This window comes from Vicugna pacos, chromosome 5, assembly GCF_048564905.1.
Source record: "Vicugna pacos chromosome 5, VicPac4, whole genome shotgun sequence".
Taxonomy (NCBI): Eukaryota; Metazoa; Chordata; class Mammalia; order Artiodactyla; family Camelidae; genus Vicugna; species Vicugna pacos.
In genome coordinates this window covers 70,465,829-70,489,297 of record NC_132991.1, presented here as the reverse complement: position 1 = coordinate 70,489,297, position 23,469 = coordinate 70,465,829, and the positions used below count along the sequence as shown (strand labels likewise).

The following is a 23,469-nucleotide window of genomic DNA, read 5'->3' as shown; positions in this document are numbered from 1 at the left end:
TTAGCTTAGCCAAACTCAAGAGATTGTATAGATTACAGGCCAGTACTTTTCAAACTTTAACCCACATACAAATCACCTAAAGGGCTTGTTAAAACACAGACTTTCAGGTCTGAACCTCAAAGATTCTGATTCAGTAGGTCTAGGAAGGACCTGAGAATCTGCATTTTAACAAGTGCTCAGCTGATGCTCCTGCTGCCAGTCCATGGTCCACTCTTTGAGTTACAGTGTTATATGCTACTGGCTTTATTTAATCTAGTGCCTAATAAAGGAATAGATTGCTAGAGCACAAGGAGATAGCCAACAGGGCTGCAATAATAGCTTTAATGCTAACAGGGCCATTTGGCATGACTGTGAGCTGCACAACTCTAGAGAGTGCTACTTACACAGCTTAAACCTGCACAGCTGTCAGCTTCATCTTTAAGTACTAAATGTGTATGTTCTAGAAGGAGGAGTGGGAATGGAAGAGGCAGAGAAAGGAAAGAAACAGTATTATTTCGACCATTGGGTGTTTGGGATTTCCCAGATCCAGAAATATTATCACAACCAGTCTACTGAGGCTGATTTAGGGTCAGAAATCGTATCTAAGGAGAAAATCTTAAATCAGTTTTGGAAGCCAGATGCTGTAGATTAAATGTTTGCGTCCGCCACAAATTCACATGTTGAAACCTAATTCCCAATGTGATGGTATTAGGAAGCGGGGCTTTGGGGAGATGCTTAGGTCATGAGGGTGGAGCTCTCATGAATGGGATTAGTGCCCTTATAAGAAGTGATTGAGAGCTTCTCAGCCTCTTCTGCTATGTGAACACACCAAAAAGATAGCCATCTGTGAACCAGGAAGCAGGCTCTTATCAGACATCAAATCTGCTGACACCTTGATCTTAGACTTCCAGCCCCAAAACTACAAGAAACAAATTTCTGTTATTTATAAGCCACTCAGTGTATGGCAGTCTGTTCAGAGGCCCACAAGGAATAAGACACCAAGAATCTAGGGAGTTTTGAAGTTCATGTGGTACTAGTTGAGGTCCAGAAGACAAAAGCCATCACAAAGTTGGGAAGAAGATCATCCAGCCCATTTTTCCCCCGACTACCCAGTGACTTTGGTGGCATGGGGACACTGAAAGCATTAGGAGACAGTATCAAGATACCATCAGCAAGGACACCAGCAGCAGAGGCAGTGAAATCCTGCCTCCTCCAAGTGGCTGGCAAACAGCTATCTCCCTCACAAACCTCACAAAGGCAGGATCAGAAGAACTGAGCAACTGTGAGATACCACCTAGTGACTCCCAGTGAGAGGCAGGGTGGGGGGAACTCAGGGCGATTCCACTGGGGGATGGGGCTGAGATCTGGGAGCAGAGCAGGTGGGGAATAAAAAGCCTGCTGAATGTTACTAATAAATGCAACTTCTTTCATGCTCACAGGCTGGTGAGTTCCAAGGAGATTCAAAGGAAAAAATTTTAAATTACAGCTATCATAAGAACACAGATTGCAAGCATTCCCTTTTATAATGGGAATAACTTTATTATTTTACTGTTAGTCACACATCATGAGTAATTCACATTTCTAATTGATCTCTGCTGCTTGTAAACCACCACTTAAACTACCACTTCAGTTTGCTACCAGTTTGACCAACTGATACAAACCCGTAGCTCTGCAAGTGTGGAAGTGTCAGAAGAGCAGGTTTTGCTGAGGTCAAATTCACTGAGTTGTAGACCGTCTTCTCTTCCTCCTCCTCCCAGCATTCCTTGCTTGATCCATAAAGTCCACCTCTTGGAAAGTAATGGGAAGAGAGTGTCTGTCCTCGTTTCACCTCAAGGAAGAGGAGTGATGTATCTAACAAATGAATTTGGGGAAAGGAACTGAATTATTCCTAGCTTAGTTCTTTCTGGTTTGGATGTGGTGAGTTCTCAGGGAAAAAATTATCCTCTTTTGTCATGGAGGGGTTTGCCCTCCATGAAGGAGAATCTTAAACTTGCATGGGAGATGAGCAGGTAGTCTAGTTCAAAATCATTTAGCTGCTGTTTCAAACCACATTCTCCCATCAGGGTCCCAAAACAAAAAAACAGGTGGCACACTCAAATTAGGATAATTTGACAAGGGTATATTTACAAAGGGGCAACTGACAAAGATGGGAGCAGAGTGTAGGAAAAGCATGAGGGATTGTGCCAGGACAGAGCTCCCCATGTCGGTGGCCACCATCCAATCTGTTGAGGGCCTGAACAGAACAGTAAGACCAAAGAAGGCTGAATTTGCCTGACTGCATGAGCTGAACAGCCATCTTCTCTTGCCCTTGGTGTTCCTGGTTTCCAGGCCTTCAGACACAGACTGGAATCTACACCAGCTCTCGGGCCTAAAAACTACATTGGCTTTCCTGGTTCTCCAGCTTGTGGGACTGTTCAGCCTCCATAATCATGTGAGCCCATACCTTATAATAAATTCTCCCTGCCCTCCTGTCCCTTCCTCCCCATTGGTTATGTTTCTCTGGAGAATTGTGACGAGTACAGATATGCTATGGGAGCCCCACCCACATTATCTTGCTATTTTGGCACTGCCCATTGCAATGCATGCTACTCAATGGTTTCTAACTTTAAGCACTTACAACTCTTTGCCTGATAGATTTCTCAGACTAATAGAATCTACTTGACTGCATACCAAGTAGCTGAAAGTGCCAGACAGATAATGGGTTCTGAGAGCAGCCCTCAATCAATAAGTACTAGGAGTTGAAGGACAACTATCTCAGCCCCTTGCTTCTCAGGAAAAATTCCAAGGCATCTTCTACACTATCTCCCAGAGTTCACCAGTAGGACCAAGTCCTAGCTGTCCACAGTGGCAGTATGCTTGATACCACTCTTTATTAGGCTTCTTGCCCTTCCTTGTCTCACTGTCCCATTGTCTTACCTGTACTTACTTCTAAGGATTACCTCCCAAATAAAAACTATTTTACTCAAGTCCTTGATTCAGATCTTCTTTGGGTGCACACAAACTACACCAGTAGTACATACAGGGGGAAAGAATCAATAAATAACTGCCTATAACAGTCTAAGCATATTATTTAGAAACATAGAAGATAGCACCAGAAGAAATAAGTAAAATAATTGAAAGTGATTACTCTGGGGAGGGGATTTGGGAAAGGGCTGGGGAAACAGGTGGGCAAGAAACAGCTGGTGTTTGTTAAAACTTTGTAATATTGTTTGACTATTTGATACACATACATGTATTTCTTTTATGAAAATGAAAGATACTATTAAAATATGCTTTTGACTTTCTTGAAGAATAGACCAGCAGGGGAGTAAAAGAAAAATACAGAAATACAGACCAATTAAGCTGGAGGAAGAAAGACATTTCCTTGGGAGAAGTGGGATCTTGTAGTCAGGCTAGAAAGCTATGAAGAGAAAAATAATATACTGGAGGCTAGACTTAATCTGTAAAGCATGGAAAGTCTAATTTGTTATAAACATGAGAGTATAAAACAGGATGATGTCTTAGGCATCACGCATTGATAGCGAATGGAACTCAAAAGAAATGTGAAAGAGAAAGGCTCAAGATTTTAGGGAGCAAACAAGAATGTCATCTCCTGAGAGAATTCAGATGCAAGAAGTACTGAGCGGTACTCTCTTATAGACACAGGTAGGATGCCCATAAAAATACAAACTGGGAAGTACCCTCTTGGAGAATGAAATGACTCTACTAAGTGGTGACAGAAAACTTGGACAGCTTTGAGAGAAAATGAGTGAGAAAATCAACATAGAATATGAAAAACATTATTAGATGAATTTCATGGTGATCCAGTTATTGTAGCAAGAATGCAGGAACTGCCTGTCCTATGAGAGAATATGCTCCAAAAATTTACAGAATTAAGAGGTTCTGTTTCTAGAAATGGCTAAGTAAGCTCCTATCAGACCACAGATAATTATAAACTCCAGGAAAAAATGTAATAACACAACAATCTGAAGGCTTAGAGAGTGAATAAAAGAAGATGGATTTTGGAAGAGAGAAGATGCTCAGAAAAAGAGAATGCAGTAAGGTAAATTTCCCATTTTTATGACTTTTAGCTGAGGGATAAGCTGCAGTTGCACCATGCAAAGCAACTAGAACTCTGATAGAAAACTCAAAGTTATTCTGTCCTAAAGAACTAGAAGACAGAGTGCAGGGAAATACAGCTGCAAGAAAATGAGAAGATTATCCTGGAAAGTATTTAGATAGATGGAGTTAATACTCTACACAAATCTCTGTCAGACCCCTCATGTCTAGATAACAATAAAAGAACTGAACTGAGATGTGAACTGCCACCTAAGAAACAAGAGTTTGAAGTTTGCATCTAGCCAAGTCCCAAATGAGAAAAAAGAAGAAAAGTCAACACTCTTCAGAGGAGTTCAACATAATCCAGTCTCTACAACATGATACTCACAATGTCTAGGATACAGTCCAGTACAGCCAACATATAATAACAAAGAAATTGTGACCTAGTCTCAAGAGAAACAACAATCAATACAGACCAAGCCCAAAATGATCCAGATATTAGAATTAGGAGACAACAGTTTTAAAGCAGCTATTAAAATATGGCCAATGAGGTAGAAGAAAATATGCTCAAAATGAATGAAAAGATGGGAAATCTCATCAGAAAAGTAGAAACTATAAAAGAATTAAATGGAAATTCAAAACTGAAAAGTAAAATACCTGAAATAAAAAAATTCACTGGATAGAGCACAATGCAGATGACAGAGGAAGAAATGTCAGTGAACCTGAAGACAGATCAAAAGAATTACCCAGTCTAAAAACAGACAGCAAGACAGCAAGGAAAGAAGACGGGAAGGAAGGAAGGAAGGAAGGAAACAAGGAAAGAAGGAAAGAAGGGGAAAATTAAAGGACAGAAACTCAGGGCCTGCAAGACAATATCAAAATGTCTAATGTTAAAATTGGAGTCCCAGGAGAAGCACAAAGTGAAAGAAAGGAGCAGAAAAGAATATTTGAAGAAATCATGGTCATAATTTTTCCATAGTTCATAAAACTCGTAGATTTACAGATTGAAGAAGCTTAGCAAAACTCAAGTGGAATAAATATGAGGAAAACCAGACCCAGCACGTGACAACCAAACTGTAAAAAACAAAACATTTTTAAAAGTCTTGGGGGGTGGGTATATCTCAGTGGTAGAGTGCACGCTTAGCATGCACGAGGTCCTGGATTCAATCCCAGTAACTCCGTTAAATAAATAAACCCAATTACCTCCCTGCCTCAAAAAAAAAAAAAAAAAAAGACAAAACAAATCAAAACACCTAAAAATAAAAGACTAGAAAGCAGCCTGAGGTAAATACCACATTTCCTCTAGGTTATTGTTAACTTTGTGTTGAAGCAATGGAGGACAGAATACAGTGGAGAGACATATTTAGGGTACTGAAACAATTATATCCAGTGAAAATATCCTTCAGGAATAAAGATGAAATCAAAACATTTTTCAGATTTACGAAAAAGAAGCTAAAAGGATTCATTGTCAGAAGTCCACTACAAGAAATACCAAGGACATTCTTCAGGCTGAAGGAAATGATATTAGATGGAAACTGGGATCCTCAGGAAGGAATAAAGAACATTGGAAACAGCAAAGAGCTGGGTAATTATAAAAACCTCTTTTTTCTTTAACCTTTAAGAATGCATACAGCTTAGAGCAAAAATTATAACATTGTCTTGTGAGATTTATAATATATAGAGATGCAATAAATAGGCCCATTATAGCATAAAGGAAAAAGGGGGTAAAGGTTGCAACCTCTACAGTTGCAAGGTTTCTACATTTTATGTAAAATGGTAAAGAAAAAGAGGACCATAAAAAGTTAAGAATAGATACTATAATTCCTAGGACAATTAGTTAAAACATAATAAAATGCAAAGAAGTATAGCTAAACAGCCAATAGATAGATTAAAATGAAATTCTAAAATATATGCAATGGATCCAAAAGAAGGCATTAAAGGAGAAATAGAGGAACAAATGAACAGCAAGAACAAACATAAAATGAATAACAACATGGTAGGCATGAGTCCAACCACACCAATATGAGCAATTCAGTAGTGAAGAGTCTTTTCAACAAAAGACACTGGAATAACTGGTTTATCCATATGGAGAAAAAAATCTGACTCCTAGCTCACATTGTACACAATTATTAATTTGCAGTGGATTAGAGGTGTAAATATATAAGCTAAAATCATAATGTTATCAGAAGAGAACCTATGAAAATAGTTTCATGATTTGGAGATAAGCAACACTTTCTTAGACAGGATGCAAAAGCAACCACTGCTTTGGAAAAATGATAAATTAGATTTTACCAAAAACAAAAACTTCTACTCATCAAAAGACACTGTTAAGAAAAAGAATAGATAAGTCACAAACTAGGAGAAAACTGAGATTTATTCAGAAGGGGACTATCTCTAAGGATGTAATCAGGTCATAGAGGAACAAAAAGAGGTAGTGTCAGATCAGAGCTGGTAACAGCAGAGGGCAAGGAACAGTTACTAGAAACCAGAAAAAGAATCATGTAGAAAAGATCACCTTGAGAGGAGCTGTGATCTTCAGAATGCAGAGCACTGACCTTTGGTTAAGGGACACAGCCAGCCTGAGGCAGTCCCATAAGAATGGAGCCAGGGGCATAAATAGTCCAATATTACTCCCTTCCATCTCTTCCATCTTTTACAATGGCTCCGTCTTGACTGAATCCAACCAGAAGCCAAGGACAGGAAAGTTGGTTGATAGAGTCAGATGAGACACTCCAGGGCCCTACCTACATCACCTTGGCATTTACATCCCCATGCGATTTTTGTCAAATTTGTGTTTTAACACTTTCATTATATGACTACATAGGAATTGCCAACAAGATCTTTCCAGAAGTTCCTACAGACTCATGGTCAGATCCCTGCCAACTCTCAGCTCCCTGGCTCCTTCAGCTCTTGCACAGGACCCATCACAAGTTTTGAGATTCCAGGAAGCACACTGTCTAGCAAAGCCTATGCGTGGTGCCCAACAGGCTCCCTCCTGCGAAAGCTTGGAGTGACTTCCACTCCCAGAGCCTACCGCTGAAGATTTCCTTACCCCTCGTTGATTGCCATGCTTTTTAACACTCCATCTTATCTGTGCCAGAGTGGAGTGGACCAGGCAGCCAGTAATGTTTGAGAGATTTTGGAATTGCAACTAACTGGCTGACCTGACCTAAGATTTGACTTTGACACAAAACAGAAGAGAATCAGGTAACTAGTAGCATTTGGAGCAGAAAGCAGGTAGAGCACCAACCTAGCAGAGCACCAGAATAGGGTTAGATATTAATTTCTGAGGCGTTTCAAAAAATTAAATTTGCTAAAGCTCAACTATTTCTTGAACCGATTTTCAGTTTTTCAGGAGACATACTGAGGCGTTCTGCTGTATCCTAATAAACCTGAGGAAAGCCGAACAGATCTTAGTTCCTTGCAACCTTAAAATACCCAACTGTAGCTTTCCTTTAGTTAAGCAACAGGCATTAAAGAAAAAGGAAATACACTTTTTCACACGATGGAACAGCCTTGAAGTAATCAAGTGAAGTTTGACCTAGCCGCTCAATTCCATCTCCAAGAAGCTTTCTCATTGAATATCCCTTCTGCCATCTACAGTGTTGGCTTCATTTCCAAGTTTCAAACAGAAGCTTTTCTCTCATGGTGGCAGCAATTTCAGCCCTTACAATTTTACAATCCAGGGCTTGGAGAAATAGAGAAGAAACTTCTGATAGTTTCTGCACAAGTCCTGAGATTCATTCTCATTGAAATAACTCATGTCCTAGTCCCATCTGTGGTCCAATCTCAAGGGCCAGCGGCATCGAGAGAGCTAATTTAGAGGTGGATTCAGTTTTTGTGGAACGTCATAGCTTCCTAAAGATACTGGGGACTATGAAGAATGGGATAGTGGGAAGTGAATGCTTGGAAGTAACACAGTATCTACATATACCCACTACTTAGCCTAAATGTCTACCCAAAGATAGACATCTTCTACTGGCTCAGTGAGCCCTAGCATTCCTATCTTAGAAAGTCATTTGGCTAAGCTTTGGTCCTCCACTAATGTGCAAGTATCCCTGTTAAAATAATACATTCAGACTTAATCATCAGTCATGGGCAGGTTTAGATTTGAGGAAGGGAGACAGCAATTGAAAGCATGAGCCTTGGATACTAGAAAGGAGAAGAAAGTACCAGAAGGGGAACTGCAGAAGATGACTTAGGATGCTACTGATAAACCATGTCTCATTTTAAAAAGTGGATACTTTTTAGAAAATGGTCAAAAAAGAGAGGATACTTCCCAATACCCACAATAAGTTTCCTCTCAGCTGCATGAGCAGGCAAGAATGCCCGTTTGTCATCTCCAGCCCAAGAATGCTTCAGGACTTCACAGACCACTACAGGTATTTGAGTCATTTTCTGTTAAGCTCTGGTGGGCCATTCCAAAGAGGGAAGATGGGTTTGTCCCAGGACTTCTCTCTCTACTAAACTGAAATAAACAAGATTTGAAATCAGCTGTCTTCTTCCTGACTCCTAATAAAATACACAGACATAGACATACTGATAGAAGTATTCCATTCTCGCCTGGGTCAAAAGCCACACAGAAAAGATGCTTCATGCAATAATCCCAGAGGCTCGCAAATGTGTCAGTTCAGAGTTATGAGCATTTTAATGAGGTATCAATTAGGCACATTTATCCCTAGTTCATACCTCCCCTGCTTCCCATTACTCCTCTCCCACCCTGAGACGCCTAGGAACAATCCAGATCAAACTTGATAAGCTGATAAGCCAATGGGACACAAGGTACAAATGTCAATTTATTCCTTTACTATAAAAATTAAAAAGTTAATGAGATACCTTGAAAATAGAATAAGTAAAAATACATTTTAAAAAATCAGGCAAGGAGGTAGTTTGGGCTATATACATATTATTTTTGATTACAAATTTTTAAAGTCAGGCTTCCACTGATTTACAAGGACAGACTCCTTTGTAATTTGTTGAAATTGTATATGTGTTTGAACAAATTAAATATCCATATGCAAAACAGTGAACTTCAGTTCATAGCTCTTTCCATACACAAAAATTAGCTCAAAATGGATCATCGATCTAACTGTAAAATCTTCCAGTAAAATTGCTGGAAGAAAACATAGGATATTTTTGTGACCTTTGGTAAGGCAAAGACTTTTTTGAATGTGATACCAAAAGCACAATCCATAAAAGAACAAACTGAACCTCACAAAAATTAAAAATTTCTGCTCTTCAAAAGACACAGTTAAAAGAATAAACAGACATGCCACAGACTGGAGGGAAATATTTGCAAATTATGTATATGATAAAGAACTTATATTCAGAATATTTAAAGAACTCTCAAGATAACACATTTTTTTAAACAGGCAAAGGAAATGAACAGATACTTTACGAAAGAAGGTACACGAATGATGGATAAGACCATAAAAACATGCTCAACATCATTAGTCAATAAGAAAATGCAAATTAAGACCACAGTGAGAGACCACCTCACATTTTTTTAGAATGGCTAAAATTGAAACTACTGACCATACCAAATGTTACTGAGGATGTGGAGGGATTAGAACCTCAGAGTCTGCTTGTAGGAAGGTAAAACATACAAAACTTTGGGGAAAGTTTGGCAGTTTCTTATAAAGTCAAATATATCTACCATATAATAATTCCATTCTTATTTATTTACCCAAGAGAAATGAAAGCATATGCTACACAAAGACTTTCTTACAAATACTCATAGCAGATTTATTTGAAAAAGCTAAAAATGGCAACAGCACACAGGTCCATCAATGGGGGAGAAACAAACAAGTGACAGTATATCAATGTAATAGAATATGATTCAGCAGTAAAAGGGGAAGAACTATTGATACATGAAGCATAAGAACAATTAAAATAACTATGCTGAGTAAAATGAGACAGGCCAAAAAAATTATACGATGTATGAGTTCATTTATATAAAATTATAGAAAGTGGAAACTAGTACAGTGACAGAAATTGGAACATAGCATAGATACTGGAATATTGAATGCCAATTATACCTCAGTAAAATATATAGAAATGAAATTTAAACATATGTTTGTTAAAAATACCCAGCCACGTTGTCATTTGACAACATTTGCTTAATGCTCCATGCACTGAGGCTATTAAAAAAGGTATGCAATGTAACTCCTATACTCCAAAGGCTTTCAAAGTTATTGGAGAGTTCTGATTTTGGACTTATGGACCTGGAGTTGTTTGTGGGACATAATGATACAGATTTAGGATCTTGAAGTCTAGAGCCAAGGACAGAGTTGTGAGTGGATATAGATACTGGTGTTATCACGATATACGCAGCAAATGAAATAACATGCATGGAGGAGATGATCTAAAAATACAGATGCAGGAGTGAAAAGACTGAGGACAGAACACTAGGAGTACCAACATTTAAAAGGCAGGAAAAGAAAGATGCCTCAGTGTGAAACTGGAAAGAGGCAATCCCAGAGCTTGGATGAGAGCTCAGAGTGACAGCACAGGGAAGTAGAGTGTTCACAAAAGGAGTACAGTGTCAGATGACTCAAGGAGACCAGGGAAGACAAGGAGTGGACACTGTCAACAGAATCTGTCAAATAACAAGTCTCTAGTGATCTTGCTGGAGAGAAACACTTTGTGTGTCACTGCAGAGAGGAAGCCAGACACCAATACACTAATATAATTGCCTTACATTTTGGTTATTATAAAAGAGGGAGAAAAGAAGCAGTTGGACATCTGAATCATCCCTTCTCAGGTAGGATGTTACAGCATACTGGAGCGCTAAAAGATGATGTCTCTATGTCTAGTCTTTTAGCTTTTACTTCTCTGCTCTTTCTTTACCCCATATAAATGCAATCATATTCCTAAATTTGATCAGAATTCATGGAAGTCATCACGTCATTATTCTTTTTCTCCTTCACTCAAGCCTCTAGGTCTCATTTCTTTCTAGCTCCATCTCTATCCTTCAAGCTATTAGAAGGAGTGGTCTATGTCCACCATCTCCACTTCCTCATGCTTCCTCCTCTCCTCCCCAGAAATCTGGTCCTGATATGATGGGTGGCAGGGGAAGGGTTGTACTGTCAGATCAGGGGTAGCCTAGAGAGTTTGGTCACCAGCCTGTGAGAAGCTAAATGTGGATTGATTTTCCAGACAAGAACTATACTGAAATGTCTGAACTCTTCATAACCAATGTCATTTACTCTTTAGTGTAATGTCCTACCTGATCCCCTGCCCTGAGGTGGCCCTTTCCTGCTCATGGCTGCAAGCACTTGACCGCTATTTGTAGACCATCTGCTATCCTGCCCATGGCTTACTGGCAAAAGGGGATGCTTGGTGGAATCCTTTCACATTTGGACTTAAGTAGCTCTTTCAGAGAAGCAGGTTTTGAGTAGTGTTGCTAGTTTGGGTTCATCTTATGTCTGAGCCCTAGTAACTATGCTTTCCCCTTCTTCCCCACCATGTACTAGAATTCTTGGAACAAAATCCCCACTCTGCTTCCTATTCCTCAGCACCTGTCTTGTTAGCTGGCTCTAGAAGACAGGATGTGTTCTGTTGGTACAGAAACACCTCTAGTCTGAGTTGAGCAGATCCTTACCTAGTTGTACTGCAGCATCTTCCACCCTTCCCCTTCTTGTCTAAGCAGTCATCACTCTGGGATCCCCTGCATCCAAATCTTTCATTCCCAGTTTGGCAGCGAGATTGGTATCTTTCAAAATTTCTTCTCTTTGTGGCCTCCTTGGCTCAAAATCATTTCTGGCTATAAGTCTTCAGTCTTAGACTTCATCTTAAAAATTATGTCTTCTTGACATTCTCCTTCAGCTGCCCTGTCAGACACTCATTCTCTTTAACAGCATTTCCAGGCTGTATCCCGAGACTGCTGATAAACAAGTTCGTTTATTTCCAGAGATTTGATGGAGCAGACTTATGCTGGCTTGATAGAGCCAACTGTTAAACAAAACAAAAATATATTAAAAATCAAAAAGATAAATATAAATATATAATGTTGTCAAATTGTTGGTAGCTTGAAATGGGCCGTGGTAGGAGTATTAGTAACATGGAAATTGGCAACTGCTACAAATCAGGGATTAATTTCCCCCTGAAATGTGGTTTACTAGCACACCATGGTTGGTTTTTTCCCATAATTGCCCCCTGTACAATTGCACACACACACACACACACAGACACACGCACAGTGGATAGTTCTAATTCCAGATTCTCATTTCTTTGGTCCATCTTAGCCTCCAGGTGCAGATAACCCTTTCACACTCACCTATGTCTAATGATTTGACATTTGGGCTCCTAATCTAAAACATTTACATTTAACATTTAATAATGGAATATATATTTTGAAAATACATTCTGGACTTTAACTAGACTTAGCCAAAATTACTGACCACATTATTTGAGAACTACTAATGTAGTATATCTATCTGTCTTCAGAATGCATTTAATCCTATGGAGGAATCATTTGTGGGAGGAAACCTACATACTTACTATCATGTTTCAGTGGAGGGAATTCATATATAAGCACCATAGATGACTCATCACAGAATATTAACTTCTGTGAACTTTGTAGTAGAAGGAAGAGTGCCAATTAATCATTACAGGTATTTCAGAAAGTCTGGTGCAAAGTGTGTGATGGTAGAGCTGCATGAGCCAACCAAAACATCAAGCTGTTCTGCCTTTGACAACAGTTTTATAAGATCACGCTGTTACTTCATATTGATCTGGAGCTCTGTTACATATTTCTTTGATTAATAGCAATGAAAAATAAATTATTACTTATCATTGCAGTATTTTAGTAAATAAAACCATTCAAAACATGGAAGAAAAAGATAATAAAAAGGATGTGGGAAGATTGGGAACCACTAGGCTGTGAATTTTTAAACATGCCAATTTTTTTTAATTTTAAAAGAGCTAATATTTAGTTGCTATAAACATGTAGAGGTTGCTAGCTTAGTGACTAGAAACAGGCTCTGGAGACAGACTGTCTGGATTTGTATTGGAGCTTTGTCACTTACTGATTCTGTGGTTTGGGGCGTTACTTAATCTTCCTCTGCCTCAATTTTCTCTCCTGTAAAATGGAAATAAAAACTCCTACCCCCTAAATGATCATGTGAAACCAAAATGAAATAGCACATAAGTAAAGTGCTTAGACTGGTGTCTGACATGTAATAAATAAGTAATAAATATCTGCTCTCATGTTCATTATTAATGCTATTTCTGGAGTGCCTACAATGAGCCAGGAGCTGTGCTACATGCTTCATATTCAATCTCCTATAACCCTATGAGTTATAATTAAGCCCATTTGATGAGTAAGGAAACAGTGATATGATGTAACTTTTCCAAAATCTCATGGCTAGTAAGTGAAATAGCTTGGCTTGGTGTATTTTAGGAGTTTTCATTTAAATGATAGAAAAATGTAAAACCACAGCTTGTATTGGAATCCAAGCCATTCCAATATTTAGTATCCTATTGGGAAATACTTCCTTCATAGTCAGCGGAACTCTTGCATGCTGTGGCATAAGCTATCCTGTTCTGTCTTCAGCAGAGACAGCAAAGCTCATCAACAACCTTGTGCTTCCACTTGAAGACTGTTATTAAGTTGCCCTCTGACTTGTGTTGTCCGGTTTTTAAAAACACACAACTCCCTTAGGCCTTCCTTGTGAACTCTATTTATTAACCATAGAATAATCTCCACAGAAGTATTTCCACTTTCTCTAACTGTAATTTTTAACAGAGACTTTAAATCTAAAGTTCATTATTGATGTAAGTAGGGCGCAGTATCCTTTGGCTGAACTTGCTTGGCTTATGAAGTAGCTGCGAATAAGGACTCCCCTGTGTTGGATTTCCTTAGTCCACCATCCCATCTACAAGCTGCTGTCCACAGTGTGCCACGATACACTTACAAAGGATTTTTTAAATTTTCAAGTGTTTATGTCATTTTGTTTCACAGGGGTCAGTCTAGATTCACTTATTTAGTTGTGCAATCGGGAGGACAGAGGGCAGTGTGGACTGGAGCGTGCTAAGAGATGGATGTTGTCATTCATTCATTCACCTTGTCTGGGTCAGGCACTGAGCTAGACGCAGGAACAAAAGACACAGCCTCTGCTCACAGGGTGTGCTTAAGTCTCACCAGTGAGATGAATGCCCAATTACCTAATTATTATGTTAGAGGAATGCACAGGTATCAACAGGACCCTGGGGAAAGAGGCAGCAAGGCAGCCTGGAATGCAGAGGTAGTAGGGTCTGATTGAAAAAAAAAATCCCGGGTAACTAGCCAGAGAGTCAGGGTTTGACCCCACTTTTACCATTTACTTCATTGTTATGCCCTCTGTTGTGGTTGAATTGTCCCTGCCTCCCTCACTACCGTGCTAAAAAAATAAAAGATCTGTTGGAGTCCTAACCCCTACTACCTCAGCTGTCATCTCATTTGGAGGTAGGGTCTTGACAATGAGTCATGAGGGAGAGACCTGATCCAATATGGTTGGTACCCTTAAAAGGAGAAACTTGGACATGAAGACAAATGCACTCAGAGGGAGAACGATGTGAAGAGACATAGGGAGAAGTCGGCCAGCTATAAGCCCAGGAGAAAGACCTGGAACAGACTCTCCCCTCACAGCCCCCAGAGGAATCAACGCGGACACCATGATTTCAGACTTCTAGTATCCAGAACTGTGAGACAATAAATTCCTGTTGTAAGCCACCCAGCCAGTCTGAGGTACTTTGTTACAGCAGTCCTAGCAAACAAATGCACCATTTCCCTGCACCAGCAGACCCATGTCTCAGGCTCCACTCCAGGCAAGGCCAGTCCCACAAATGGGAAGATCTGAGCAAAAACATTCAGACTACAACCAATAGGAATTATGCTTGAACTTGCCTTTGGCTCATTCCTATGCTGTGACCCAAAGGAATCTCAAGATTACTTTGAATAGTGGGTTTGGGTCTACGACAAGATTCCTTTTCCTCCCTAGGGTGGTATCCAAAAGCAGCACCGGTGGGCTTTTGTTAAAAGATAAGTAATATACAATCATATGGGGAATTTTGCAATACAAGCTATATTCACGAGGTAAAATAAAATTTTCTGTCAAGTAACACATGGCAGTACTTAAAAAAATGGTTAATAAACACACAAGAAGATGTTCCATCTCCCTAGTAATCAGATCTGTGACAAATCTACTCTTGGTCAACAGAAAATGCTAATACACTCAGAGAAGGAAGAATGCAGGCATCCTGAATGAGTGATAGCCTGCACACCTATAACACACACCGGGGCCATTTGCCTTCCTGTTGGCATAACTAAGGTTGAGTGAACCTAGAATTATCTTCCTAGAATACATGGTGACATGTAACCTTAAAAAAAAAAAACCCACTTCTGTTATGTACATACTCATTTCAGCTTCTGAGAAGGGGAAGTTTTTAATCTAAAAAAAAAAATCTGAAGCAGCAAAAAGATCACCTAATATTTAGCGCCTGTACAGACTAAGAAAGTTCAGCCAAAGGACATTATTTGTTTTTTGTGTTTTCAACATGTTTTGCCCTCAGGCCAGCAAGGTTATCCTTTCCCTTCTCACCCCAAGTTTTCCTCTTTCTTGGACAATTTCCAAGAAGAACCCTGGTTCCAGGTCATAACAACTCAATCCTCTGCCATTGGAACTCCAAAGGAGTGACTCATGGCTTTGGATTTGCCTCAGCGAGTCTTCAAGAAGCCTTTGTTCCTCTGCCCATCCATCCCTCAACCCCTCGGCTTTGGCCAACGTCCACATTGGGTTTTTCTTTCAGTCTCTCTTGACTTGTGTCCTTTTACTTTTTTAAGAAATTGTAATTATAAAAATGATATACAAAGGGACAAGGAGAAGTGTACAAAGTTAAAAGTGGAAGATCCCCACCCCAAGGGCTAGCAATGTCACTAGTCTGCATATCCTTTAAGATACGTAGATTTCTACCCTCCTTCCCCCCTTTTCGGAGCACATACCGTACACATTGTTCTGATTTGCACTTATCACTCAAAAATATATCATGAACACTCTTCTTATGTCAACAGATGCATAGCTCCCTGGTTTAAGTTATTTATTATTTCACAATTCCACAGTGTCTATATTCCCAATTTATTTAACCATTCCCCTATTCATAAATGGTGTGGTGGAGTCAAGTCTTTTTCTTGTACAAATAATACTATAATAGACATACATAAATATATTTTTGCACACTAAGTATTTCTGTAAAATAGACTACTTGTAGTGAGAATACATGGTCAAAGTATAGATGCATTTTTAATATTTATAGGTACTGTAAATTATTTTCCAGAAATGTTTGTCAATTCATACTCCAATCTGTTGAGTATGAAAGTTTTTATTATTATTATTATTTTTAATGGAGGTACTAGGGATTGAACCCAGGACCTCATGCATGCTAAGCACGCACTCTACCACTGAGCTATACCCTTCTCTGGAAAGTTATTTTTTATACACACAAACACCTTATATTAAAACACTTCTTTGCCAATCTAATAAGCAAAAATGACCTCTTGTTCTTATTTTCACTCTGATCTTTGATGAAGCTGAGTATGTTTTCATATGCTTATTAGCACATATTCCTTCATTTGAAAAATCACTTCTTCATATCCTGTGCCCATTTTCTCATTTTGCTGCTTCTCTTTTTTGTATTGATTTCTAGAAGTTATTTGTTATTTTGCATATTATAACCCTTTTCTATTGTGTTGCATATATTTTCATCCATTAGGTAATACTGTCTACGGTACCCATCACTGTATAGAAATGTTTGGTTTTTTGTTTGCTTGTCTATTTTTCTAGTCAAATCTGTTTAATCTTTTCTGTTATAGTTTTTGGGGTTTTTATCATGATATTTCTAACTAGTATTATAAAAATAATTAATATTGTAAAAAAAATTCCTGTATCTTCTCTTAGTCTTTTATAGTTTTCTTTGTTTTGATTATTAATTACTCTGAAATTTTTTCTGGAATATGGAATAAGATAGCATAATAGTTACATTTAACTCAACAGAAGGTTGTTTTTTTTTTCACTCAGGTAACATTTCAATGTATATGTTCAGCAAATAGATACCACAGAGTGACTCAGAGACTCAGGCTCCCTCTATCCTATGTTTCTATCCTCCTCTAGGTGAGGAGTCAGCAAATTACCACCCACAGGACACATCAACCCACTGCCTGTTTTTGTAGATAAAGTTTTATTGGAACACAACCATATCCATTTGTTTACATGGTACTTATGACTACTTTACTGTAAAACAGCAGATAGGTATGACAGAGACCTCATGACCCACAAAGCTTAAAATATTTACCATATGGCCCTGTATAGATAAAGTTTGCTGACTCCTGTTCTAGAGTCTCAGAATACTTAGTTTCCATGTGGCAGATGGAGACGAGAGATCATGCAGGTTTCCCATGGGTGGGGACTGGAGGTGGAGCACAAAACTTTCATCTACATTCTGTCAGTCAGAATTCAGTTGCATGACCTCAGCTAACTACATAGGAGGCTGGGAAATGTGAATTAGTTGTGTACCCAGGAGGAAAGAGAAACAGAGTTGTGGAATTATTAGCCATTCCCTGTCATAGGGTGCCCTGCAATTATTTGTCTCTTTCTTCCTCCATATTTTTCATCAGAATAGGCTAGATAATATTGCAGAAACAAACAACCCCTAAATCTCAGTGGCTTAAGACCACAAAGTCTATTTCTTACTCATACTCATGTCCAGTAGGGGAGGGTCAGCAGGGGTGGCATTGCTCACTGTCGCCAATCACTGCAATCCAGAGGAGCAGCCACCATCAGGCAGCTTGGTGGTTGCAATACTACAGGGAAAAACAGAATCTGGTAATACATGTACTGGCTCTTAACTTCTGCCCAGAACTGATACTCATCACTTCCATCCACCTTTCATTGGCTGAAGCAAGTCGCAGGGCTGCACTATACTTCAGTAGGGTGGGGACAAGCAATCCTATCACATGTCTTGAAGGATGCAGAGCTGGAATATTTATGAAAAGCCTAATAGCCACCGGACTCACACACACAGAACACATTAATCTCCTCCCCAAGGGAGATCACCCAAATTCTACCCAGTTCCTCCACCTAGACATAGTCAAGGGTCTCCAGATGAAACACTTTCCAACAGGTCTGAACAGTGGTCTGGAGCCCAGTGAGTGGTCTGGAGCCTAGCAACTGAAGTCATTCTCTGCCTCTGTACTTATTCAGATGCCAAAATTCTGATAGAGATAACTGATCATGGTATAAAACAGGTTTCTGGAATCCACGAATGTGAACCTTGCTCTGAATGGCCATGCCTAGAGAATCAGGACAATCAGGAGATGGAAAATACAGAATATGGCATTTTGCTGAGATCAGTCCTGCAAGGAAAAGGTCAGCCTCATAGCAGGATATGCGTTGTTCCTCGACACGTACAATTAAGCACATTGGATAAAGGATATAGGTGACAATATGGGGGGAAGCAGCAGACACAGATTAAAAATATCTATATGGAAATATTATAATATACAGACTAACATACTTTGTTCATTTCCCAGAAAATGTTTACTCTTAATGATTCTTGTTTGTTTGCTTAAGAAAAGACGTTCACTTTTTTATTTAGCTTAGAAAATAGTAAAATGAGATTCATGGATTATAACCATAGAGAATCAATTTGAACAAGAGTCATACTAGCACTAGACAGATAACCTCTTGACCAAAATTGCAACTAGTCTAATTTTTCAAATAAATTCTCAATATGTAGTACCAACACTAATACATATTTTTTCATATTCTAGTTCTTTGGATTTTAAATCTCCATGTAGTTATAGGAATGTAATTCACATGTTTTAAAAATTATTTATGCTTAACTCATCAAAATACTGGTTTGTTAGTTATTTGATGTCCAAGAAGTTTTTAATATTTTTCAATAAGCATTTTGAATAATTATTGAATAAACCCCCTCACCCAGAAACAGAAGTTTTCTTTTTTTTTTTCAGAGTAAATTAATTTGAACAGCAAAAGATTTAAGTTTAATTTGAAACTGACCGTGTATAAACTTTTAAAAATCTGATTTCTTTTGCTAGGTCCCTTAAGTAACTCTCAAATGTTGTAATTATTGTCTTTAGTTACTTTATAATCATCTTTCACGGACTAAGCCTCCATTTCCAGTAGAGAGTTAGTTTAGTCTAATTTGTACGGTAGCTACTACTATACTCCTATTTTCCATTTATTTATTTTTCATCAATTCAATGCTTTAATATTTTCACTCTCATCATACATATCAGTTATTCTTATGGCCACTACCTACTTATTGGGAAATAGCCCTCAAAGGTCAAAGGCCACGTATGGGCTCCTGAAAACCATTTCTTCCCTCTGGTCATACTCAGTTCTTGAAGACTTTTTTCTCACAAGCTTTACTGAACAAGTTAGATTTGGAGTCCTAGGAACTTAAGAAGTGGTAGAAGAAAGGAGTGATTACTGAATTCGATGTTATTTCCGAAGCCCCTCCTAGGAAACAATAATTTATTACTCATTGTTGAATTCTAATTATGAGGAGAAACCCCCATAACTTAAGTGAATTATTTTGATAGAGAACCTAAAAAGTGCATTAAATTCCAAAGCAAACTGTTACCAGTTACCTTTTCCAGCTAAATTCATAAGCAATATGATGCTTATCCTTTATATTTGCATGTACTATGATGTCTAGAAGCAGGTTTTCCTGTCTGTAGCATAGGTGAGTCCAGATTCCTCCTCTACTATTATCCTCTCCGTGCCTTGGTTACTTTATCTCTAAAAAAGGTCAAAAAAAAAAAAAAACTACCTACCTGATTGGACTGTTTCAAGGATTAAATGAGTTAATACTTATAAAGCACTTACAAATATTTTAAAATCAATTACATGATCCACACACCCATCCAGTCAAACAAGATCCACCACAAGTCACATAAGAAAATGAGTTCCTTTACTTTCAGCTTCTTTATTTACCCCTTATTAGGGCCGCACTTCATCAACAGGGACAATTTATGTTCGCAGATTTGAACTTTATCAGAAAGGTGTTTGTATCTAATTTCAAATAATGAATTCCCGAACACTGGATGATATACCATTCTGCTGTACACGCAGGGGAACCTTAGAGTTTGAAGAGTGAGAGGCGTAAGGAACTACTAGTCTATTTCTAAGGGGCTTTGACATCCAAGCAGCCGCTGAGAAAGTTACTGGTAATTGAGAAAAAGGGAGGCTAAGTCACCCTCTTAAAAAATAATACACTGAATTGGAGAGCTGCCTGCATTTCACTCTACAGCCTCTGGAAGAGGTGTGTTATCTAAAGTGCTTCCATCAGGAATAATGATTGAGAAACTGCCTTTACTCTCCCTACTACTGTACTCCCAGGCAGAAATCCATGGGCTGATGATGCCCACGGTGTCTATCTGGTACTTGGTTATCACACACGTTCAGAGCAACCCATCCTCCTGCGTGAAAGGCGGCGAAAGGGCAGGGGGGGCTGGAACACTCCGGGTTAGCCGCCTTTCGAAGGTCAGACCCAACCCAACCCACTACTTTTTCCGTGTCTAGTTCTTCAGGTCATTTAGGAATCGGCTACCTTTGTTTACGTTTAGAGCTTGGCTCAGCACCAGAAAGCATTAGTGCTTTCTAAAAAGAGAAGCATCTTGCATTTGCAGACAGTGCCAGGGGGAGCAAAGTTCATTCTCCTGAGTATGGGTGGATGACTCTCCTGCAACACGTGCGGGTTGTGGCAAAATCTTTGAATAACAGGGGCAGTTTAAGTGAGGCGGAGGTTTCGGGAAAGGCGAGGAGGTTGGTGTGGGGCAGAAAGCAAAGTGCGGAAGCCGTACGGGGATTCTTCTAGAAAGTGGGGTGGGAAAGGAGCTGGGAGGGCGTGTGGAGGGAAGGGATCTGTGTCAGAACGTGCGTGTGAGCGGATACAAAACCCGAGAGAGGCGTGAGCAGCGCTGTGTGTGCGAGCGGGAGCGAGGGGCGCCGGCTCGGGGTGTGTGCGCCTGGGTGAGTGACACCGAGGGGCGGGCTGGCCGGCCGGCCGGCGGGCGGGGGCAGCCTGCGAGGGGCGGGAGTGTCCCTGCGTGGAGCGGGCCGACCCGGAGTTGTGTCAGTGAAGGAATCCAGCCCGGGGGCCGAGCCGGCTGCACCCTCCGCCGCGAGCGCCGGCTGCGCGGGGCGAGCTCCGGACGGCGCGCGGCCCAGGCAGCAGCTCCCGCTCGGCCCGCCCTCCGCGTCGCAGGAGTCGCCACAGCCGCCGCGCCTCCCCCGGCGACCGCGCCCCCGATCCCTGTCCCCCCGGCCCGGGACGAAGCGGCCAGCGCTCGGCACAGAGGTAAGCCCGGGGTCTTCGGCCGCCGCCCCCGCCGCCCGGGACCCCCTCCCCGCCCGCTCGCCGGGCCCGGGCCGGGACACCGGGCTCGGGCGGACCCCGCGGGCCTTTGGGGCCGGGACGGTGGCTGAGCCCGGGCCGCGCGATCCGCAGCCTGGGCCGCCCAGCCCCCGCCGCCTCCCGGGGCGCTGGGTGTGGCCCCGGCTCCGCGCCGACGCGGGCTGGCGGCGCGGACCGGACGCGGAGGTCGCCGTCCTTCTTTTCTCGGGCAGGCGCGGGCGAGCGAGCCGGCGGGCGGGAAGAGGTGGCGGGAGGAGGTGGCAGGAGGAGGCGCCGAGGCCGGCGCACATTCGCGCGTCCCGGGCGAGCGTGTGGCCGCCGCGCTCCGGCGTGGACCCGCCCGCCCCGGATCTGAACGGCCGCGGTCCCTCGCCTGCCCTCCCCCGTGCGAGCGCCCCCTTCCACCCGCCCCGCGGACGGAGACCCACCCCTCCCGCCGCCCTTTTGCTCCGAGCCGCCTTCGCCTGGACCATCTCGCCCTCGATCGCCGCCCGACCTGGGTGCCGCGGGTCCGGGGAAACCCTCGCCTCTCCGCGCCCACTGGAGCAGGATGCAGCGGCCCCCGGTGTCCGCAAACTCGCCGCGGTTGCCGGCGGGGTGACGCGAGTAGCGCCGAGCGACCCGGCCGCGGGACGAAGCGGGCGCGCTGCCGCGTCTGGGCGGGTGGACTGGGAGTCGGCCGGCGGCGGCCCGAGCCCAAGACAGCGGTTGTTCCGGGGACGCGAGAGGGTCTTCCCGCTCTCCCCACACCCTCGACTTTTCCGCGTCTCGGAAGATCGACCCCGCTCGCTCGCACTCTGTTCGGTGGTTAATACTTACTGCAGACTTAGGAGGTGAAGGGCTGAGACTTTACCTGGACTGGGATGCAACCGAAATTTTCTCCTCAGCCGGAGGTTTCCCCTTCTTGGGGGGGGGGGGTGTTGTTGTGTGTGTTTTGTGAACTTCCTGAGCTTTCAGTTCCCAGCAGTCCTGGTTTTAGTAGATGCCAAGGTTTTGGAGACCTGACACTAAAGATTCTGTGCAGTATTTTCCCTCTGCGTGTGTTACCGTTTCTGTGGCTTGAGAAATAGTGAAAGTCCTTGAACTCCACAGTCTCTTTCTTTACATAAAACATTATGTGTAATATTTTTCACTTGTTTATTTAAATTTTCTAATGTCATATTAAAAACTTTTACCAGTTCCCTCAGAAGTAAGAAAGAAATGACTGAAATTTTAGAACCTATGCAGAGGAAGAGGCTTTATGCCAGTATTTGAAAGTCTTGTGACCTTTATGACCGGTTTGTCTTAAAGAAATGGTTCATTGCCATACTGATTGATTTTATTTTCTAGAGATTAAGCAGATGTGCAATATGGCAGGGAAAAGAAAGGACAGGAAGTCAGAAATTGCTTCATTTTGAATAATATATATATATATTCAAGTAACAAATTCAGTAATTTTGAAAGATGGTCTGAAAATAAAATCTACAGTTGCCTTCATTGGCCGTATAAAATTATATCAACCAGAAAGCAGTGTGTTGTGTGGGTGGGGGCAATTTTTATCAAACAATGGTAGTGTTTTTAAAAAAATCTGTGTGTGGAAATATTTGTTGCATCTTTAACTGGGGAAAGATCAACTTTAGGAATGATTTTCTATTTGGACAAGGCAAATACTGTTGCGGTCTCTAATTAGAGTTTTGGATTATACTCAAGCTTTGTTAAAACCAATTTTATGGAACAGCAGAACAGAAAATATGTGCAGTTCTGTATCTGTGTGGTTTTAAATACACACACATACACACACACACACAAACTAGACGAGCTCCAAAGGATAATTTGCATAAAAATACAATCAGTTGAATGCAGAGAATATTTAAGAGGATAGTAAAAACTCAACATCTGGGAAAGGAGTATATTAATTGGCAATTTTGTTTTTTCTTTAATCCCTGCCTTTGAAAATTTTAAATAATTTTCTGGGAGTCAACTTAGTTTAAAGTACTTAACTTAGACAGGGAAAATGATCAAGACTCCTTTATATTCACTTTGTTTTAGGGAGCC

General features: G+C 41.0%; 1 protein-coding gene and 1 long non-coding RNA gene across 10 annotated transcripts in view; one reads left to right on the top strand and one right to left on the bottom strand.

The window, feature by feature from the left end:
* Window positions 1-1,483: 1,483 nt before the first annotated feature.
* On the bottom strand, window positions 1,484-22,430 carry LOC116280565 (uncharacterized). 4 transcript variants are annotated; one of them, XR_012072817.1, is made up of 3 exons: window positions 22,255-22,430; window positions 11,621-11,970; window positions 1,484-1,830 (listed from the first exon to the last, which is right to left on the bottom strand). It is a non-coding gene; the product is annotated as an uncharacterized lncRNA (long non-coding RNA). The 4 variants fall into 4 exon arrangements; XR_012072820.1 differs by having other exon boundaries at window positions 22,289-22,336; XR_012072818.1 differs by lacking the exon at window positions 22,255-22,430 and adding an exon at window positions 21,932-22,106.
* Window positions 20,953-23,469, top strand: part of SPATS2L (spermatogenesis associated serine rich 2 like) — a 157,368-nt gene continuing 154,851 nt past the window's right edge. The window contains exon 1 of one of the 6 annotated variants that reach the window (XM_072961513.1): window positions 20,953-21,378. The gene's annotated coding sequence lies outside the window, so the exon portion shown is untranslated. Of the gene's footprint in view, window positions 21,379-22,080; window positions 22,269-23,469 lie in introns of those variants that run through there. The other 5 variants (XM_072961511.1, XM_072961512.1, XM_072961514.1 and 2 more) reach the window with 5 other exon arrangements.